This window comes from Camelus bactrianus, chromosome 10 (assembly GCF_048773025.1).
Source record: "Camelus bactrianus isolate YW-2024 breed Bactrian camel chromosome 10, ASM4877302v1, whole genome shotgun sequence".
NCBI classification, from domain to species: domain Eukaryota; kingdom Metazoa; phylum Chordata; class Mammalia; order Artiodactyla; family Camelidae; genus Camelus; species Camelus bactrianus.
In genome coordinates, this window is record NC_133548.1 from 62,621,092 (window position 1) to 62,643,717 (window position 22,626).

Here is a 22,626-nt window from a genome sequence, read left to right on the forward strand (position 1 = left end):
TATTTTGATTCTAGCCATCCCACTGTGTTTGAAGCAGTGTCTCACTGTGGTTTTTATTTGCATTTCCCTAATGGCTAATGATGTTAAGTATCTTTCCATGTGATTATTAATGATATATATTTCTTTATTAGAGACATGTCCATTTAGATGCTTTTCCTTCTTTGCCAATTTTTAATTGGGTTGTTTATTGTTTTACTATTGAGTTGTCAGAGTTCTTTAGGTATCTGGATACAAGTTCTTTATCAAATATACGATTTTCAAATGCTACTCCTAATCAATGGATTATCTTTTCACTTCCTTGATTATGGCCATAGAAAAACGAAAGTTTAAAATTTTTATGAACTCCACTTTATCTTCTTTCTTTTGTCATATGTACTCTTGGTGTCATATCTAAGAAGGCTTTCCCTAATCCAAGATCATGAATATTTAATCCTATATTTTCTCCTAAGAGTTACATAGTTTTAGCTCTTGCATTTAGGTCTATGATTCATTTGGAGACTTTTTTTTTTTTTTTTTTGGGTATATTGTGAGTAGAGATCCAACTTTATTCATTTGCATGTGGATTCCGAGTTGTCCCAGTACCATTTGTTGTCTAGACTATTTTCTTCCTTTTACTTGTCTTGGCACCTTTATTGAAAATCATTTGATCAGAAATGGAAGTGTTTATTTCTGTACTTTCAATTCTATTCCATAGAACTATCCATCTATCTTAAGGCTAGGACCACATTGTTTTGATTACTGAAGGTATACAGCAAGCTTTGAAATCAGCAAGAGTGACTCATCCAAACTTTTTCTTCTTTTTCGAGATTGTTTGGCTGTTTTGTCCCTTGCATTTCCATGTGACTTTTTAATATCAGCTCATCAATTTCTTAAAAAAAGAAAAGCCAGCTGGGATTTTGTTGGGTATTGTGTCAATATTTGGGTCAATTTGGGGAGTATTGCCACCTTAATAATATTTCACCTTAAGATATATGAACAAGGAATATCTTTCCATTTATTTGTCTTCTTTAATTTCTTTCAGCAATATTTTGTAGTTTTCAAAGTACAAGTCATACACTTATTTGTTAAATTAATTTCTAAGGGTTTCATTCTTTTTTTAGCTATTGTAGATAGAATTACTTCCTTAACCTGATTTTGGATTGTTCATTGCTAACACATATAAATGCAATTGGTATTTTTTTATATTCATCTTGTATCCTACAGCCTTGCTGAACTCATTCTCTGATGTTTCTTTGTGGATTCCTTAGAGTTTTCTATATACAAGATCATGCAGTCTACAAATAGAGATAGTTTTACTTCTTCTGTTCCAACTTTGATGTCTTTTATTGCTTTTTTTTTTTTTTTTTGTCTTTTTCCCTGGCCAGAACCTGCAGTACAATGTTGAATTGAAGTGGCAAGAACACACATCTTTGTCTTGTTCCTCAGCTTAGAGAGAAAGCATCCATTTTTTCACCATTACATATTATGTTGTGGGGTTTTTTTTAAGATTTTTTTTATCAAGTTGAGTAAGTCCCCTTATATTACTAATTTGTTTAGTGTTTTAATCATGAAAGTGTTTGGATTGTCAGACACTTTCTCTATTAGCATAGTCATATGGTTTTTGTCCTTTAATCTATCGAAACAGAATATTATATTAATTGGTTATCAGATTTTTTTATGTTGAGAAACTTAATTTATTTCCATGATGGGCCCTGAACAATCTGGTGCTAGAACCATGTCTCCTGCCCCTTCCCCTCTTGTTCCAGAGGAAGAGGGGCTTGGCCAAGAGGTCCAGCTGAGGCCTGAACAGGCCCAGGGTGATTCCTTGGCTTGAGGACCTGTTCAGGCAGGACAGCAAGCAGACACTGGGCAGGGTCACTTGGGCAGTGGATATTCCAGCTTCTGGCCCTTGAGGACTGACCACTTAAGCTGCTTCGTGGCATAGACCAAGGGCAAAAGCAAGCCCATCATCATCAACACCTCGAATCCCATGCGTTTGCGATGACCGTGCTCTGGCTCAGATGCCAGCACAGGAAGGTGCACACGTCCTTGGCTAGCTGGGACATAGTAGCTGGGCTGTCATCATCAAACTCCAGGACTTCGGGGTAGATGGGCGGGGCCATGGCAATGGCCTAGCCCGGAAAATAGGGGTTGAGGTAGGGGCCTTCTCGCCATAAGCCCTGAGCAGGGAGATGTCCTTACCGCTGTGCCTAGCTCGCACGAGGCAGCTGAGGGCAGGGGGCAGGGGCCATTATTCGCTGCTCGTGCAGCCTCAGGGTTGGGGTGCGGCTTGAGGAAGTAGTCAGACAGCTTTCCTGGCAGCGTGAACATCTCCCCATCCTCACTGGGGCCGCCCTGAACCTCTGCCTCCTCAACCAGGGCCGCAGCTTCACCCTCTGTGTAGCGCACGCCTGCCAGGTGGCGGTGAGCCACGAAGTCCATGCTGTGGCAGGAGGAGCACACCTGCTTGTACACCTGGAAACCCCTCTGGATGCTGGTGTGGTCCAGGGACGAGAGGAGGCCATGGTGGGACCACGGACAGCTTGGGGCGTATGGCTGCAGGTCACTGGCACTCAGTGCAGAAAGCAGAGCCTCAGCCAGCCCTGCACCCCCTGTCGCCAGCATGCCCAGCGCTGGCCGGCTCGGGGCAGGCCTGACTTCGGCGACAGGGACAGTACCTGAGGTGTCCACAGTGGGAGCCGCCCGGGCCGCGCGCCGCGCAGCGGACCCTGCTCCTGGCGCCCGGCAGCCCCGCGCCCCGCGGGCCCAGCACCGCCGCGCAGAGCCGCGCCGCCGCCGTCTTGGCCGTGTTCAGCGCCGCCTCGGTCATCACATTTTAAACCAACCTTGTATTCCCGGGACAAATCCCAGCTGGGCATGCTGTATAATCCCTTTTATACTTTACTCGATCCAAGTATTTGGTTGATGACGTTGTATATATATTCATAAGAGATATGGATGTGGTTTTCTTTCCTTTCGATAGTACTGACATCATGGTAATAACCTGATGAACTGGGAAGTGTTCCCTTCTCCCATATTTTTGAGAAGAGTTTGTGAAGAACTGGTATTAAGTCATGTTTAAATGTTTTGTAGAATTTACTAGTGAAACCACCTGAACTTGGGTTCTTATTTTGGGGAATAATTATTTTTATTATTTTTATTTTTTAAAAATTATTTTTATTATTAATTCAGTCTCTTTACTTATTTTAGGTCTGTTTTTAAAATTATTTTTATTATTAATTCAGTCTCTTTACTTATTTTAGGTCTGTTTTTTCCTATTTCACTAATTTCCACTATATTCTTTACTATTCCCTTCTTTCTACTTGCTTTAGGCTTAGTTTTTCTGTTCTTTTCTTAGCTCCGTAAAGTAGAAGTTTAGATTATTGATTTGAAAGTTTTGTTCTTTTTAAATATAGTGATGTACAGCTATAAATTTCCCATTAAGCACTGCTTTGTCTGTATCTCGTAAGTTTTGCTATGTCACACCTTTGGTTTCATTTATCTCAAAGTATTTCTAATTTTCCTTGTCATTGACCCATGGGTTATTTGGGAATGTGTTGTTTCATTTCCACATACATAAGGTGTCCCCAAATTTCTGTTTATTATTGGTTTTTAATTTCATTTCACTGTGGTTAGAGAACACATTTTGCATGATTCTAATCTTTGAAATTTATTGAGTCTTTTTAATTGTCTGTCCTGTTCCATATGTTCTGAAGAATATATAACCTGTTACTAAGTGTTACTTCGATGTCTCTTGGGTCTAGTTGGTTTATAGTGCTGTTTAAGTCTTTTATTTCCTTGTTGATCTTTGACCTAGTTGTTCTATGGGGTACGTGCTTTGACATAGAAATCTCAATAGTATAGATTTTATATTGACTTAAGTCCCACGTTTAAATTTGTTTTCACCTTTCTCTTCCATAGCTTTCTATAGCAAAAATCTTAGTTTAGCTTTTTTAAAAACTGGTTTTCAGTCATACTATCTTCTAAGCTAATTAGGGGAAATTTTAGTTGGTTTCTTTTATTTACTACACCCTCACATACCTTTATTCTCCCATTATTTTTAAAATTCTTTTTGTAATTCACAATTTAATTGAAGTTTGAGTCCAGTGTTTATTTCCATAAAAGACTCTTTTATTTGACTTTTGTGTTCCATCTGTCACTGCCTTCATTATTTTAGGTTGCTGTAACAAAATACCGTAAACTTGATGGGTGAAACAACAAACATTAATTTCTCACAGTTCTGGAGGCTGGGAAGTCCAAGATCAAGGTTCTAACTGATCCAGTATCTAGTAAGAGCCCTCTTCTTAGTTTGCAGACAGCCGTCTTCTCATTATAGCCTCACATGGTGGAGAGCAGAAAGAGGAAGGAAGCTTTTTATTATAAGGATACTTACCTCATCATGAGGGCTCCACCCTCATGACCTAATTGCCTCCCAGGGGCCTCATCCCCAAATATCACATTGGCCATTACGGTTTCTACATATGAATTTGGGAGGGACACAAACATGTAGTCCATAACAAGTACCATCCTAAATTAAGGCTTGATCTGGAAAACTACTTCCTAATTTGATTACAAAATTTAATTCTGCCTTTAATCCCTGTCAGAATGTTTCTTCCTGGTAAATCAGGAAATGCATTTAAGTCTGCTCTAGGTTCATCGGGGAATCAAGAGTATCCAAGTAAACAGAAATAGAGGGAGCAGACGAATTCTTTGTCTTGTGCAGAAAGTCAGGAGAAAAGAAAAATTAGTTTTAAGAGGAACTGTTTCCCAATGGATTAAATCATCAGCACTTCTTGCTTATCCTTAAGACTTATCTTTCATCCCCTAATCCTCCTCCTTGAAATGTTGGACCTCATTCAGCCAGATCAGTTCTTTTGGGGAGATGGAGAGAATCCACCACAAGACACCTGGCAGGAGCTTCACTGTCTGATCTGGCTCAGCCCTCCAGATGCCGCTGCAACACCATTCATTTCAACGGCACCTATAGCTCATGACTATCTTGTTTCTTCTACCATTAGCAGTCAGGATTGTTCTTCTACTTGTGTTTTGTTTTGTTTTTTTTAAACTTTAAAGGCTTATCTTGTAATCATGCTGTTCTTTGAATGTTTGTGATTTCTAAAGTCTGTTTTTTGAGTTGCTTGAGTTCATATGATAGGAATTACGTGGAAATTGTATGAGCCGGTAACAAAAGCCGACATGAATAAATATTCGCGGTGTTATCTCTCATGGCTCTGTCAGCAGAACCCCCTCTATCAGAAACCTCTGGGATTCCTGTTTAAAAATCAGATTTGGGCATGGTAGCTCTGAGTAGCAGCCCAGGAATCTGCATCTTAGCAACTCATGTAACTGTAATGTAATAAAGTTTTAGATATGCGGCTCATTGTGTAGGTGCCCCATTTTAGATAAGAACTCTGCCCTTACCTTTAGCACCTAGTTAACTTCCCCCAGCACTTTAAAATTCTTGTAGAACACAGTTATGGTAGAGTTCCTGGGACTGCTCTCTCTTGTCAGTGCAGTTATTTTTATACTATATATTATTGGTTGATCATAGACAGTGTTCCCAATGATCCCTTGCTGAGCAATTCTTTGGAGACAGTAGCGTGCATACAACATCAACTGTTAACACAAGCAAACAGAGGGACAGACGGTGAGATCGTTATTGAGTGATTCTGTGAGTCCATCATTGCTGCTTCCTCAGCCTTGACTTCTGGGGAGCGTTCGAGGTGTTCCCTTGTGATGAGAAGCAGGCATGCTGTGTGTATTTCTGTATCAACCTTCAAGCAGAAGCATCACATATCAGAAGTCACATTGTGACCTGTTTTCATGAGGTTTTTAGGAAGAAGTAGTGGAAAATCAACTAAAAGGGGAGGATGGAGGGCCTCTTAAGTGCAGGGTCATGTTGAGTTCTTGTTTGAGCCCTGCTCGTTCCATAGGGAAGCCACAGAGGTTAATAAAAAGGAGTTTAAATCTTCTGCCTGAAATGATGCTCTTCTTTCCTGAGACTCCCTGTAAGAAACTTGGCTGCAAAAGCAGCCTCATGTCTGCCTCTGCCATGTGAACAAGCTTCTTCTTAAAGAATTACTGCCGTGTTCCTGGGTGGTTCCATGATGATATATCAGTCACTGACCGAGAGCTCCCCCAGGGTGGCCTCCCAGCAAATTCGGATTCAAGGCACCTCCCATAACAAAGCTGACCCCAGGGATGTCTTTGAACATCCTTCACTCCTTGCTCGTGAAAGCCTGGGTGTTCAGCCCTAAATTCTCCTTAAAACTTAGAAAAGAACCTGAAAACAAAACATTTCTGTCATGTCTGCTGTACACAGTTCCATGTAGCAGCTTAATTGAATATTGCAGAGAAGGAGGTACCTTCTCCCGCTAATCTGTGAGCTTACACAGAAGACAGGGACCTGGTCGTTCATTTTAGTGTCTTCAGTCTTCCCCATACCACCTGCCTTCCTCACTCCCACCCTTCAATGCCTTATTTAACGGACAGCAGATACAGAGGTACTCACGGTACTTTATGTGCTTGTTAGAAGAGCACTGAATTGACTTCAATCAGATTGGTCTTAATTAGTCTTAAATCAGATGGATTAGCAGAGGATGTGTGAATTTGTGTTTTTGGTTATGTGTACCAAAAAGAGACTGGGAATCTGCTGTATCCATGTTGTCTGAGGGCAAGCTAATCTATTACTTGCTCACTGCTTCATAAAGGAAACTAAATTGCGGAGGGAGAAGATACTGTGATAATTTTTAAATTATAGCATTTAGAGTGTTATAGAAATAGTATCACCTGCTTTTAAATATTGAAACATTTACCCTGTGCTACAGATATGTATGAAGTTCTCACTATGTGTCCAGCACTGTGCTAGACACAAAAACAAACGAGGCTACAAGGGCAAACAAGACAGGCCCCGCTTCCAAGTTATTCATGGGCAAGATGCTATTAGAGTGCAATCTAGCGAGTCTTTGGACAGAGCCGAACACAGAATCTGTGAAGAAGTTCAGGAAAGGAGCTCAGCCCACCTAAGATCCAAGGACACTTCCCAGAGAAGCCCTTGGAAGCGATGACACCTGGCTGTGGCTGGACAGTATTTTGCCAGGTGAAAAGCAAGGAGAAGGATGTTCTCAGCCGGGAAAATAACATCAACAAATGCATGGAGATGGGCAAGCCAGTCAGGCTGAGGAAACCAGAGAAGGCTGGAGCGTGGCGTTGAGGGAAGGGAAAAGAACAAGATAAAAGTCTAGGAGAAGCTGGCTGGGTCAGATCCTGAAGGGCCTGGGGCGTACAGGCCAATGATGCTCTCTCTACCCTGATGCCAGGAGGTAGATGGTGAAGGTTTAGAAGCAGATTTGCATTGTAGCAAGGCCACTTTGGTGACTATAAGAATTGGAGGATGGCAAGAATCGAGGTGAACCGACCTGCTGGAAGCCTCTGGTGGTGACCCATGTGAAAGATGGTGGTGCTCTGAACTAACGTCTAATGATGGGGTAGAGAAAAGTGAACGGATTCTGAAAATATTAAGTAGTGGAGTTAATGGAACCAAGCACTGCTTGGCTGTAGGTTAAGAGAGAGAGAGGAAATGTCTGGCGTGGCAGGAGTTTTCATTTGCTCAGGCTGCTGCTGTAAGAAGTACTACAAACTGCATGACTTAAACAGAAATCTACGGTCTAGGAGTTCTGGCGGCTCAAAGTCTGAAATCAAAGAGTTGGCAGAGCTGTTAGGGCAGAATCTGTTCAGAGCCTCTCTCCCTGGCTTGTAGATGGCCATCTTCTCTTCACATCTGTCTACCTCTGCTGTATCTCCAAGCCCACCCCCTTTTTAAGGACACCAGTATTATGGGTTAGGGCCCACCCTAGTGACCTTGTTTTAACTTGATAACCTCTGCAAAGACCCTCTCTTTACATCAGGTCACACTCTGAGGTCCTGGGGGGATAGAACACCAACATATATATTTTTAGGGGGAAACACAGTTCAACCTGTAACAGTGCACGTGGGGCCGTCCACTGAGCACACGGGCGGAGACTTGGTGGGCGCGGGGGCAAGAGAACGAGATTGGTTTCACACCGTGCTGCCCATGCGACGTTTTGCTTAAATATAGAGTGTTGCAGTCACATAGCTGCTTGCTTTTGTGACCTTTGTTTTACGCCTATGCAGCAGCTTTGTCTCTGTGTTTATCTCGCTTTTCTGGTTTAGTCTTCTGACAGCACCTAAGTGAGGGGTACTGGGGGGAACCGCAGGCTGTCCGGCTTATACATGGGCTGTCAGATTCTATGGCATTGAAGGCATTCTTCTTGGATGACATTAATCCAAGTTTCAACTCCCCCCTCCTCAAGACAGTGGCTGCCATCCCTGGGAATGACACCTGAGGCCAGCAAAACCAGCCTCTAGAAACTCTCCACAATCATGTTGTCAGCTGGAGCCCCCAACAAAACTCAGACCGATAGCCCAGAGAACAAAGATGTCAAATTTAGCAGCTAAATCTACTCAGACACCACACTGACTCTTTATTTTCCCCAAAGTTGTCATTGGCTATAGTCATTTGATGCTCTATGGGGCGAGGTAGGGTGAGTAGATTGTCAGCCCCTATGTCAATACACCAAGCATCTGTCCTTCACTTTTCTTTTTAAAGCAGATTAGTCAGTATTGCCCAAATCCCAAGACACACTTAGCTAACTCCATGCCAAAGACTCCTCACCTTTGTCCCTTTGCAACATTGGGTCCCACTGAAGGCAGAGATAAATTGTCATCCAGAGAGAAGAATCACATCAGGCAGAGGGACTTCCTGGGTTTAATTAAAGTGCTGAAATTGATGAGTATTTTAAGTGACTTTGCCAAATCGCCTGACAAAATCATTTCCACAGATAACTCCTTGTTTTCAGAAAAATGCAAGAAAGTAGCCAGATCTTTGAAGTGAACCAAACAAATGACATCCTAATGGAGGATTAGCTGGAAGATGCCTGAGGTTTGGAAAGTGACCAAGTGTTACTCTGGGAAACTCCTTGTATTATAGCCCTTGGAGCAGCCCCAAAGTCTGGCTTTGGATTTATCCAGAGTTGTTTTTCTCCCCAGCTGAAGAAAGACACTGGAATTATATTTGCCTAAATTATTGTTACTGCGAGTTAATTTTAAAGAAAGACAATTGAGACAATAGTTTCAAAAGTTAAGATTTAATTTGGTAACCTGATTTAATCAAAGAATTTAGAGAAATAGCATGCTGGGACTTTTTAGATTAGAGAGTTACAAAAAAAGAATTTATGTGCACCATTTTGTTGGCTAAGCAGAAAGATTTTTTTAGCTCATGAAAAAAGAAATTTGACATTGTCAAGGCATATTCCAATTTTTGTTGTTGTTGTTCTTTCAGAAAAGAACCTGATGCTTTCCTTACTGAGTTTATCGTCAGATGAATTGATGGCTTCTGTTTCTAATACTTGAAGCTAGGGTCCTTTTTTGGGGTCAAGTATTATATCCCAGAAGACTCTAAAGTTTCCATATGTGCCAGCTCCAGAATGAATGAGAAGTAGTTCTAGAACTTTGTCTTGATGGAGAAGTGATGTGAGTTTGTTACCAAGTCCAAATTCGTTCTGCTCACCACAACAAAGCAATAAATCTGGAGACGAGGTATTGCGGCAAGGAATAACGACTTTATTTGGAAAGCCAACAGACCGAGAACATGGAAGACTAATGGCCTAGAGAACCATCTCACTCAAGTTAGAATTCAGGTCTTTTTATTCTAAAAGGGGGATGGAGTGTGGTTGGTTGTTGCAAACTTCTTGGTGTCAGAATCCTTTGTTCTTGCAGCTGTCCACCTAGGTCAGGTCATGATGTTCCTGTAAACCTCCAACAAGACAAACGTTATTCTCTGTTCTGCAACTTTCTGTCTCTATATGAACGGAAAAGTGTTGTACCCTTAAAGGTCAGAGCCTTGAGAATGGGCTAGCCTGTATACTGCAGGCTACAGGCAACATTCTTTTACAAAAGATGCGGAACAAGCTTGACTAAGCACAGGGTTAGAGCTAAAGGAACAGATCTAATGTGGAGTCAGATTTGTTCTTCCCCATTACAAGTTTTCACAAGGAACTGGGATTTGTGAAGAGGTTTGGATTTTCTCCCCAGTACAACAAAGAGTTAATGAGAGTGGGGAGTGAATGGGATGGCTGTCACAGGGCTGTCAAGGCAGATCTCCTCAGTTCCATTGGTTCTGCCAGCTATTAAAGTTGCTCATGTTACTCTAATGAACTATGTATGGTACTTGTTCTGATGTGGAGGGGGCCCCATCACAAACGCTCTTCATCCCAGTAAGAGCCATTTGATATAACTGCACTTTTAATTCACCCAGTGATATACACTTAAAGAAAAGAAAATGTGAGTGAATTTTACTAATGAAGCTGCAACAGTGTTGAAACAGGCATAGACTTCCCCACCCTGTGAATTTTAATCAGCCTGCACATCCCTGTTTATTAGTGACGGGTAATCTATAGATGTCTTACTTTTTAAAGGTCTTCAGAGGAAATTGAATGTTGTCAGATCATCATGATCTTCTTTGTCATGCATGTAACTCTGGTTAACATTAATCAATGTTCTTTGCAGATTAATGGAAGAGACCTCTTTATATAAAGGTTAGTAAAGAAGATTTCAGTGGCCCTCTATGAGCAAATAAGGTCGCCGGCTTGATTCACAGGTGAAGGTTCTATTACATCAGAGGATGTACAACTTTGTGATGGGCTGGGGAGGGAACGGAAAAAGGCAAGGCAGCTCCTCTGAAGGTCCCCGTTACAGCAGTTAACAGAGCGAAAGGGAGTCCTTTTGGAAGCAAAGTCCTCTGGAGGTTTAAAGTTTTATGAAAAATCTCCAGGGATTGATAGTTGGTAGAGGCAAAGCAGGGAGAAAGAAGAGGGGCTCAAGATGCCCACTTAGGAAAATAATTAATCAGCAGTAAATAACAAGGTTAGGTCATGGGTGGTGGAGAGAAGCTGAGGTTCGAAAGCCAGGCAAGGCTGCAGTTCAGGTCTCACTTCTGTGGAAGGAGTTTGCTCCCTTTGGACTCTGGTTTCCTGAGCGAATAAAAAGAGATATTTGGTCAGGCTCTCTTGAAGTCTCCTTTTCCTCTAACAGTTGATGATTATAGTGTAGAGAGCAAAATGTGCATGCCATTGATAAACAGGGTGACGGCATTATAAGGATGAGTTGACATTAATCACGAAAGGATTACAGGAAAAGGTACGGCGTGAACAGCTTTGTAAGTGAGCAGCCTGTGCAGGGAGAGGACAGAGCCCCGAGAACAGTGTCAGGGGCTTTGGAGCCAGGAAACAGTTCTGAATCCCAGCATGATGCCTGCTGTGTGTCCTGGGGACTATTTGCTACTGTGGCCACCATTTGTCATGTGACACACGGAACGATATAGTGTTCCTCATTTGGATGTTGAATGAGGCAGTTCAGGTATTGGTGCCCAGGGTGTAGCAGGGGACTGCACGTAGTGGGCCATTGGCACTGGGCCCTTTACTTCTGAGTAACGCAGACGTGCACCGTGTTGTTGGCATGTTGAGCACATTATGCCCCAAAATTGTTTAAATAGCTCTCAGAATGTACATTTTATCATCCGTTCACTAAGGACCGTGCTGTTGCAAAGGAATCTAGCTTGTTTCTCTTCATAAGGAGATTTTTACAATGTTAATTACCTCCTCATAATGTATCTGGCTTATGAAGTTTGGCTTCTGTTCTTTGGTGTTTTCTTAAAGCAGAGCACACCTGAGCACTCGCTAGTATCTTGCTCAGCTCCCATTTGCCCGCTTTTGTGAGCAGCTGTGATGATATGTGATGACCGACTTCAAGAAATGCCTTTGCCCTCCTTTCTTGAAGCACGAAACTAGGGGAAACTTTTCTTCCAGCCAATTATTCTCATAGGTTGAATGGTCTTTAAATTGCAGTGGCCAGAGTGCTTAGTGAAACGCTGTATTTAGGAACCATTGTGTACCTATGTCTATTATCTGTGTTTCCTTTTCTCTTCCACGAGGTGGTGTTTCCGTGGAAAAAGCGCGTTTGTTGCTTAGGAGATTGCCCACTCCTGTCTTCTTGCTTATCGTTCCCATTTAGACCTAGACAGGTTTGTAATATCATTCACAGTTGCTGTGGAGACTATTATGATGTCATGTGTGTTGAGCTATTATTTAAAGTGGTGACTTAGCAGCCAGATCTCCTGAAACAAGAAGGGCACATGCACAGGCAGGGTGCGCCGCACCCAGCCAGCCACCCACCTACCCAGCCTGCAGTGCAGAAATTCTTCTTTGAAATGATCCCATCACAGACTTTTTGAAGGAAAAAGTGCATCCAGTTTTCTTTTCCTAATTTAGTCGAGCTTATATTCTGCTCTCATAGAGCCTGGATTCTCAGTCATTTCAGGATTAAAATAGCAACAAGAGGAAGGATGTACAACTTTTCTTACATAAGATACTGCCTAAAACTGTAACACTTGCTAACAGAGCCAATTAATGTGTGGCATGCACCCAGATCTCTTCCTCCAAGCTGGTCATTCTTTATTAATCAATGTAACTGGAAATGAATCAAGATACAGTAGCAGGGAGAGAATTCAATTACTCATAACTATGCTAGGAATTTCATTCTGCTAAAGGGCAAATGAAAGGAGAGAGGACTAACGTTTTGTTGAGTTCTTACTATGTGATAAGCAGTTAACTTCCCCAGGATCTTTTCTTCTGCCTCTTCTCTCTTGACACCCTGACCTCTCACTCGTCTCCCCCTGACACCAACCTGTAAATGTGCTCAATTCTCTCCCATCTTGATCCTTGCTTCCCACTCCCATCTAAATCAAACTCCTGCCCATCTCTCATTCCATTGTGTGCCAAGTGTCTTAAAAGAACAGTCTGCTGTTTGCAACCATCCTGTACATCAGAATCACGAGGGGAGCCTGATAAAACACAGATTGCTAGGTTCCTCATCAGAGGTTTCGATTCAGATTGCAGCTCAGAGATTTTGTTTTTAGCATGCTCCCTGGGTGATTCTGGGGTGCTGTCAAGTGTTGGGACACTAATCTGTACTCATTGCCTCTTACTGCCTCTCTTCCTGTTCACTCACCACACTCTTCAATCTGGCTTTCACCTTTCTCATGCCAGTGAAATGCTCTCGCCAGGGTCACCGCGATCCTTCCTAACTGCTGAGTGCGGCGGTGCATTGGCCCACTGTAGAGCTCTGCACATGGTGGGCCACTCTCATTTTGGAACTCTTCCCTCACTTGGCACCTGTGACACTGTGCTCTCCCAAGCATCCCTCCTGCCCCTTTGACAGCTTCTTCTTGGTATTCCTTGTGGATTCTAATTTTTCATCCTCTCCTTAAGGGTTGGTTTTCCCCAGAATACCATCCTCAGCCTTCTAATCTTATTTCCCTACAGATACTGAGCAGTTTTATCCATTCATATAGTTTACCTCCCACAGATATGTTGATAAAACTCACATGTACTGACAACCCTGACCATCTCTTACCCAAGCTTCAGATTCATAGAAATCTCCATGCGCTGGACACGTGCCCCAATGCCCTGTAAGCACCTTAGGCTCAGCTTCTCCAAAAATTGTCTTCTGCCCTAAATCGCGCACAGTGTTTTCTCCCAGGAGAGATCCCACTGTCACCCAAGCCAGAAACCTGAAGTCATCCTTGCCTAATTTTCCTCACCCTCAACATTAAACATTGCCACCTCCTTTCCATTTTTCTCCTGAGTATTTCTTCAATTGTATTTTCTCTTCTCTCAGCTTCAAGCCTTTATTACCCTTTGTGACAGTCTTTGAACAGGTTCCCCTAGATATCTGGCAGTAATTCATGCTCTCGCCTCTTCCGTTGGCTGGTTAGCTCTGTGAGGTTAGAAAATATGGCTGCTTCATGCTGTATTCTGAGCATCTAGCTGGATGCCTGGCAGGTGATCAATACAGTTAGATGAATGAAAGTGTGAACCATCCAGCACACAGCTTCTTTGGAAATCCTTACTTACAGATCAAACATACAAAGTGATGAGCTTTAGGGCTAGAGTGTTTAAAATCCGAGTTGCCAGCAACCAGATTGGTATTGGTATTAAGTCAAGGATTTTTCAATTATTTCCCTCCTTCAGGTCCTCAGCACCAAACTAGGTCAGCTGGAATCTTCCCCTCCCACTGTGAGAGCCAGCTATTTTGTTGAAAAGTGACCTTTCTCTAGTTTCATTGCCAAGAATCTCAACTTTACAGTGAATTACTCAGACTTGTGTATTCTCTCCTGACCTAGTCAGATTAGCAGTGAATTACAGGCATGGTCAATGTGGCTTGAGTCTTCTCTGTCACAAAGGATCACCATGGCGGTCACCTCCCTGAGTCTCTGATTTCCCTGTTGGATCCGTCACAAAGTGGGAATCCTTGCTATGGTAAAGTATCATTGAAGAATTAAAACCTGTCCTTCTTTTTTATTCCCTAGACACAGGCAGAAAGTATAGCTCAGGGCAGCAAGCACTTGTCCAATCAGATGATGACTTGGGAGAATTGAAAGCTTCCATCTACTTCTTGGACGTTATGGAAGCCACTCAGACTCCCTCTGACTCTACATCTCCCTCTGCAAAACCTACTGGTTTTTCTGGCCCTTCCATGGATAACTGCACGGTGTATAAAGAGCATTTGTAGTTTCTTGGAGGAAATATGTCAACTTAAATGGGTGTTTATTAGTGTCACCATGGGTGATAGGTGACATTTGAAAGCCCATGTTTACACTTACTGTTTTTAGGATTATATTTGCAATGTTTTCCTTTGCTTCAGTCACTCTTTATGAAAGATCATCCACATAGAACACCTGCAGAGACTGGTAGGATTGTTTGCTGCATCACCTGCCATGTAGTAAACATAGCTATTCTAGCGAGACCAGGACTATCCATGCTAATGAGGACGAGGCGTGGTACGGATAATATAAATCTGCAGATAATAGAAGAGTCTTGAGTCACCCGGTATTATCTCTCTTTTCCTGCTGTCAAACCAGCAGTCATTTGAATTTCACATCCCTTTCCTTCCCCATTCGCTTTCATAAAAGGTGCTAATGAGAGGCGAAATGGCCAAGAGGCAGGCGGATTACTGGAGAAGGAGCTATAGCTCAGGGATGAGCTGAGGCAACAACTGGATAATCAGCTCCTGAAAAATGGTTTCAAAAAGCATTATTCAACTCGTCTTGACTGCTCCTTAAGGCTAGGCAGTCACTTCTGTTCTGCAGGCATTAAATGAGACCTCCTTGGGGTCAGGTTCTGGGGGATGCAGCAGAAGTTGAGAAGGTAAACAGGACATGGTTGGTACACAAATTCCTAGAACAGAACACAGCGCCTGATCAGTGTCACCAGGGAAATTCCATGTGCTGGGGGTTCAGAGGCTGGAGGCAGAGAAGCACTGGCGAGGGGATTTCACCGTCTGGCCTGTGAATTTATTCTTGCAAATTTCACTGCAGATGTGTAATCGGAGGTTAATTTCTATTCTGAGCCTAAATTCAGAAAGGAGGTGCCTCTCTTCACTCCTCAGCCTTTGGAGAAACACATGTTTTAGAGCAGGTGGGCACAGTGGGCTGGTAAGTGTGCATAGTTACTTTCACTGCCTCTGAAAATGTATCTGATGTTTGAGGGGACATTGCCACCTATGCTCATTGTCTACACGCTTTCCCTTATTTTGCACCTGCTACCTTCATTGACACTAATTAACGGAAATCTTGGTATTATAATTGGCTGTGTTTATTGGATAAATTAGTTGTACGTTCCTGGTTATTTTCCTTCATTCTCTGATACTTGCTGACACATTTGTGGGTTGACTAAATGTCACTAACTCTATGCATAAGTAGCTTCACAAACAGAAGGAGCTTTCCCCACACAAGAGGATGACAATTTGAGGGGACTTTAATCCCTCTTGGGTCAATAGCTTTTAATAGAGAAGAGAGAGCTTTCCCAGGTTTGGCCTAAGGGAGCCCTGGCTCCACGTGGGCTCAGATAGCTATGTCTTGCCCCAAGACAGCAGTACATTGGAATATTACACTTTCCAGTCCAAAATAAGCCAAATGTGTTGTCAGAGAGTGACTTTAAAATAAAGGTGACTTGATTGGGAGTTTTTTTTTTTAAAAAAAAAAAAGAGTATTGTTTGTTGCCAACATCCTAAAAATCAAGATCATGGCCCTGCGAACTCTACAAATGCCAATGATCGAGTGGGGAGTCAGCACAGTCCAACAGACCACTGAGTAATCCAACAGTGTGTTACTCATTCTCTGTCTTCAAACTCAGGAGACTGACTTGGTTTCAGAAAGGAGAACACAAAGTTCAGGCATAAGAGTGAAAGGCAGTGAACTCCCCCTTGTAGACGATATAGTGGTCAGCAAACCATGTTCTATCAGCCCCATGCTCATCTTGCTGCTTATCAGCTTTGGAGGTGAAGGATGGGAGGCAATAGATCACTTGATAAATCTGAGTCTGATCACTGTTGATCTCCTTGCCAATGGTGTTTCTCCAGAGAGATCTTCAATAGGTGAGGTTAAAGATAAAGTGTAATTGAACCTGTCAGGGTTCAGTTGGGTTCATCATCTGCCTACAGGTGTCACTAGTTTTGCTCCAGAAAGGGAAAAATTTTTTGTCCTTGCCTACGTGTACTGAGTACTGTGCTAAATGCGATAGCTGTGCTGTGGCTATAGGCATTAAATGAACTACTTCTTCTCTGAGGGGCTTGGACTGAAACAGAGATGGGCACGTGAGCATATAATGATTGTGGTATAACATAACTTTTCATTCCTTATGCAAAGGAACTGAGGCCCTCTGTCCTCTGCTTGCTAGAGTATTGTGTTATAAACAGTCATCTTCTTGACCACAGCAGCCCTCCACAGTCCATGACAGATTTGGAAAGAAATACAGAGAGTCCAACAGTAAAGTCTTGAATAGATAGCATTTCAGACACAAGAGAACTCTGGACAAAGGCTGTATGACTGACTCAGTGCTTTGTTTCGGACCTGCCACTATTTCTTCCTGCCGTTTTTGGCCCCTGTTTTTTTCTTTTTATTGAAGTATAATTGATTTATGATGTTGCATTAGTTTCCGGTGTACAGCAAAGTTGTTGAGTTATATGTATGTGTGTATATGTGTATGTGTGTGTGTGTGTGTGTGTGTGTGTGTGTGTATATATATATTCTTTTTCATATTATTTTCCATCATGGTTTATTATAAGATACTGAATGCAGTTCCCTATGCTATATAGTAGGACCATGTTGTTTATTTTATACATGGTGGTGTGTATCTGTTAATCCCAGACTCCTAATTTATCCTTCCCCAACTCCTGTCCCCTTTGGTAACCATAAGTTTGTTTTCTGAGTCTGTGAGTCTGTTTCTGATTTGTAAATAAGCTCATTTGTATCATAATTTAGATTCTACATTTAAGTGATGCCATATGATGTTTGTCTTTCTCTTTCTGACTTTATTTATATGATAATCTATAGGTCCATCTGTGTCGCTGCAACTGGCATTATTTTGTACTTTTTATGACTGAGTAATACTCCATTTTATATCACATCTTCTTTATCCAGTCATCTGTCAGTGGACATTTTGGTTGCTTCCATGTCTTCACTATTATAAATAGTGCTGCTATGAACATTGGGATGCGTGTATCTTATTGTATTATAGTTTCTCCAGATAGATGCTAAGGAATGGGATGGCTGGATCATATGGCAATCCTATTTTTAGTCTTTCAAGGAACCTCCATACCATTTTGCTTAGTGGCTGCACCAATTTATATCCCTACCAGCAGTGTAGGAGGGTTCCTTTCTCTCCACACCCTCTCCAGCATTTGTTATTTGTAGACTTTTAAATGATGGCCATTCTGACCAGTGTTAAGTTATCCCTCATTGTAGTTTTCATTTGCATTTCTCTGGTAATTAGAGACGTTGAACATCTTTTCTTGTGCCTTTTGGCCTTTTGTATGTCTTCCTTGGAGAAACTGGACCCCTATTTCTTACAGCTCCTGAGAGCCCAAGTCCCACTGTCATCTTTTGCCCTATTTTTCAGTTCTCATGGTCAGGCAACAGATTTGTACTGTCCAAGAATCCATCCATTATATCTCATTTAAATCTCTCCCCACATTCTGGCTGAGTCCTCTTTTCTCCTAATTGGCCGCCAGTAGCAACAGGGAACAGCTGGTCAGGATTCTGTGCATACTCTCTCCTCCTCTATTAAAGATTGTCAAGTCACCTCCATCATCTCTTCTCTCAGCTATGCAGTTCTTGTTCCTTTGACCTTTGCTCATCTATTTCAATTTCTAAACCTTGAAGCATGCGCTGCTCACATACTCTGAGGAGTAGAGTGCAGGGCTTCTCGTGGAGCCTCAGCAAGGAGAGGTGGTGAGACCCTTCCCAGGCTCCCCTCAGCTGGGGACAGTCACACACACTCTGAGGAGCTGGCACCCCACACAGAACAGAAGTGAAGTGAGCACAGGAATGAGAGGAGCAGAGTTGTGGACTGTATGTTTGTGTCCCACCCCACCCCCACCAACTCCTCTGCTGAAGCCCCAAATCTCCAGGGTGACTGTATTTGGAGATGGGGCCTCTGTGGAGGTAATTAAGGTTAAAGTCTTAAGGCTACAACCTGGTCTGATAGGACTAATAACCTTATCAAAGGAAACACCAGGAAGATTGCTCTCTCTCCACTCACTTGCACTGAGAAAAGGCCATGTAAAGACACAGCAAGAAGATGACCGTCTGCAAGCCGGGAGGAGAGGCCTCACCAGAAACTGACCACACCAGGACCTTGATTTCAGACTTCCAGGCTCCAGAACTGTGACAAAGTGAAATTCTGTCGTTTAAGCCACCCAGTCTGTGGTCCTTTGTTGTGGCAGCCCGAGCAGACAAACACAAGCAGTTCTTGGGTCATCCCTGGACCGTTCCTCCGTGCCTCTGTCCTCACAAGGTTTATTCCTGCATGAGCCTGCTAGGATGCTGAGATTTTTCCCCCTGACCATTCTGACCTACTTCTCCAGCAGAATATTTAAAACAACATTTTCAGCAGGACATCTTCATATTCCTGATACTGAGGAATCCATTATGCAGAACAGCTCGTTGAACCAGGCTTTTACTGGGTACTGTAGATAGTTTTTCCACTGGAACTGATTTAATCTGTCGTATATTCAAATATACTTAATAATCAGCTATATCATGAGGACATTCTACTTTATTATTAAAATATCAGGAATCATTGTCTGTCGAGGTCTTCTGCATTATGTTTTAATTATATAGAGAGAAAAAGGGTTCTTAGGTTTCAAGTCAGGGTGTAATTTTTTAAAAATTATTTAAATTGACTTTGAAACACCTTCCAGTCATTTGTTCAACAGTTAAATTCCCCAGAATGCCTGCTGTTTTCTGGCTAATTTTTTTGACATTATTATCTTTCTGGAAACAGAGCTGCTATTTAACTCAGCTAGTACTGAGCAGAAACTGATTATTCCCTTTTGATGTTACTGGAGTGACTTAAACACTTACAGTCTTTTGTGTTAAGGAAAGATTAAAGCCAAGGAGAAAAGTGTTCTGTCTTACAATTCAAAATAAATATTTCAATATGAAGTGGCTATAATTTCTTTAGGAAAAGCATACTGGGTCATCGGGTGTTTGGTAACACAGCGTTAGAGAGAGATGCAAGTGGTTCCTACAGAGCACTTTCTTCTTAAAAGATGCAAAGACATTCTTTGACTTTGGTCATGATACATGACTGAGCTCTGGTAAGGCCAAATTATACCATGGACTCTTCTTTCTATAAATCAGAGACTTGTCATTAGCTTATCCATAATCCATATTCCTGTCAGAGTTCTTTATAAATTACAATTCCTTTCAGTCATTATATCTTCTTAAAGGACTTAATGCATCAGTATGGCTTGAGAGGTTTAGGAAGAATTTAGACAAATTGGGCAGCAAGTTTAGCAGCTCTCAAAAACATCCCTGGTCATCCACTAGTTTCTGAGAAACAAAGATCCAACAATAAAGGAGAAATCAATGTGTTATTAAAAAATAATAAAGTCAGCGAGATTCACAACAGCTAGGGAGCTTTCTATTGACAGCACAGTTTAGAATTCACTGAAGATCTTGCTCAAACTGGACTTCAGGCTTCAGGAGTCTTCCTTCTGTTTAAGTGAAGGTGCAAACTAGATTGCTCCGTCAGTCTCTTTCTGTCAGAAGCACCATGGTGACAGTCCAGCTGTGTCCTTTTCATTGTTAGCCACAGCTGTTTCATTCTTCAAGTGACTAATGACCAGTCCTAAGTAAAATTAAGTTATCTTGGCTCCAGATATCAGTCTCACCCAGGACTTCAGTGGTGGTCCTGTGCATCCTCTCTAATTGGGCACCTGTCACTACAGACTCAGGATGTACCAGTTTCTCATTTCTACTGTTCACCCTTTCTTCTCAGAGTAGTTTCTCCACCCTCCTCCAACTTGCCCATTTCTGTAAATATTCGAAGGCTCCCTCATTCAACTACAACAGACTTTTGCTGAGTAAAAATTCAGTGCCAGACGTTATGTTGGGAGAGTCAGGACCAGTGTGAGAAAGGGGGCAGGGTCCACAGTCCATATGAAAAGGAAAAGACAGCCCCTGCCTTCATGAAGCTGACGGCCTGTTGAGGAGATGGTGTAAGGCATGGAACAAATGTCTGAAAAACCAATGTTCCAGCAAATATTGGTTTAAGAAAAAGTACCAAACTTCTCCTCCAAGCCCTGTCCTGTTATCTTAGAAGAGAGGATGGTTAGCAAGGAGAGCTCAGGAAGGATGCATCTTCTTTTTATACCATTTGTTTCACTTAATAACAAAGTCAAGACACTGTAACCTGCTACCTATCTTGGTGAAAAGGTTGTTATTTTCTCTCAATTTTGCAAGGAATCATTACAAAGACTAATGATCACCATATGATACCTCTGTCATCAGTGGCTTTGAAGTCACCAATGCCTTCTTCACAGCAGGGCTTGATAAATAGCAACACAATGTTCACTGTCACCGAGTATCCAAGTAACTCACAATCTGGCATCAACATACAGTGTCAGGAGCAGAAAGCGCTGTAGGCACTTCGTGAGTATTTACTTCCACGTGGTTTATGAAAATCTCCCAAGAAAACAGGAGCACGGTAACTGTCAATAATGGGGTTTATCTAACCTTGCTGAGCTTCTGAAGATTCTCTGTACAGTGGAAATAATTCTGACTGTCTGGATAATGATCTCCCCTCATTATACAGTATACATGGGGGGGTTGTTTTTAAAATAAATGAACTAGCAGGTCAGGCAGATGAAGCAACCAGAAATAAAGCTGACCCTTAGCAAAAGCTGCCTGTTGTGTGAATATTACTTTTTTACCTTATTATAGTGCATCTCACTCCTTCACGTAACAGGTACTATTGAGGTTTGGGAGCCCATGTACTCCATGTTGCGTGTGATACATCCACTGGCGTGAATCATGTGAAAATGTGAATCTCATCATATGGATTTTATTGACTTCAATTTGCAATAAATAGAGCTCACTATAAAACCTTTTAAAAAGGTTGAAAGGTACTCGTTGGACTGGGTGATAGGGTGACTATTTGCACATTAAACTTAAGCTACGTTAAATAATATGGAAAGCAAATGGGCTTTGTGAATGCAAGTTTATACATAACCTTGAACTCCTGTGTCTTTGCATGATCTACTGAACATGCTCTTGACGCAAGTACAGTAAAGTAGTTGGAGTCCTACTTTAGGACTTTTTTCTTGAGCATTCTTTACTCTTGTTTCCACATCAGTCGGCCTTGGCTCAGATCTCACGTGTATTCCATCTTGATGGTCAGTCGTGATAGCATCTCTGATTCTCCCTTTACCTCTAAATGAATTGAGTAAGCTATGCTGTATCATGAATTTGGACTGTATGGAGTCCAGACTGTATAAATGAGGAAAGCCATGTTGGGCACTGTGGTATTTAAATGAATATGAGTTCTGAAATGTGGTTTCTGCTGCTTCTTTCCACACATTTGGACCCACCTTGGATTTTTGCAACTGGATTGGAAACTTACTAGCATGCGTCACAGCCAATGTCAGTGTCAGTAATGGTTTTTGGAAGTCATGAAGACATCCTGATGTGAATTTTGCTTTTCTGGGTGGTGTACGTGCATGAAAGTGGACCCCTGGTGTGCTGCGTACCTGGTTTCCAATACTCATCAATCCCTTCCTCCAAAGGTTCCACCTGATCCCGTAAAGGAACCTGATGATGGTTGGTCTGGTAGTGGTATTTGTCATCCTTCAGAACGTAATGGTGCTTGTTCACGGACTTGTTGTTAACCTCCTAGAGCCCCTGCCTGCCGTGTCTAACTGAGAAAATGCTGATCCCTTAGTCCCGATTCCAGTCAGCATATTTCATTCCCTGTATACCCACATTTCTCCTGATTAATACATTAATTAGTTATTGTAATACGGTAAGTGTATGGATGCTAATAGCCTGAGGCACAGACACAGATGAATTAAGTCAGGCTGCCTTCCAGACCAAATCCCCTCTTGTCCCGGAAGCAACCCTCTAGCCCTTCCCTAATATGCGAATCAGCGTATGCACGTGGGAGGGGAGAAATAATCACCAACAACAGGGACATCCTGGGATCTCAGGGGCTTCAGATATACTATCAT

General features: G+C 42.2%; 1 protein-coding gene and 1 pseudogene across 6 annotated transcripts in view; one reads left to right on the top strand and one right to left on the bottom strand.

Moving 5' to 3' along the window:
* FAT3 (FAT atypical cadherin 3) overlaps window positions 1-22,626 on the top strand; it is a 617,077-nt gene that overhangs the window by 359,499 nt on the left and 234,952 nt on the right. The gene's annotated exons all lie outside the window — the stretch shown is intronic.
* LOC105083579 (cytochrome c1, heme protein, mitochondrial pseudogene) lies at window positions 1,802-2,809 on the bottom strand (annotated as a pseudogene).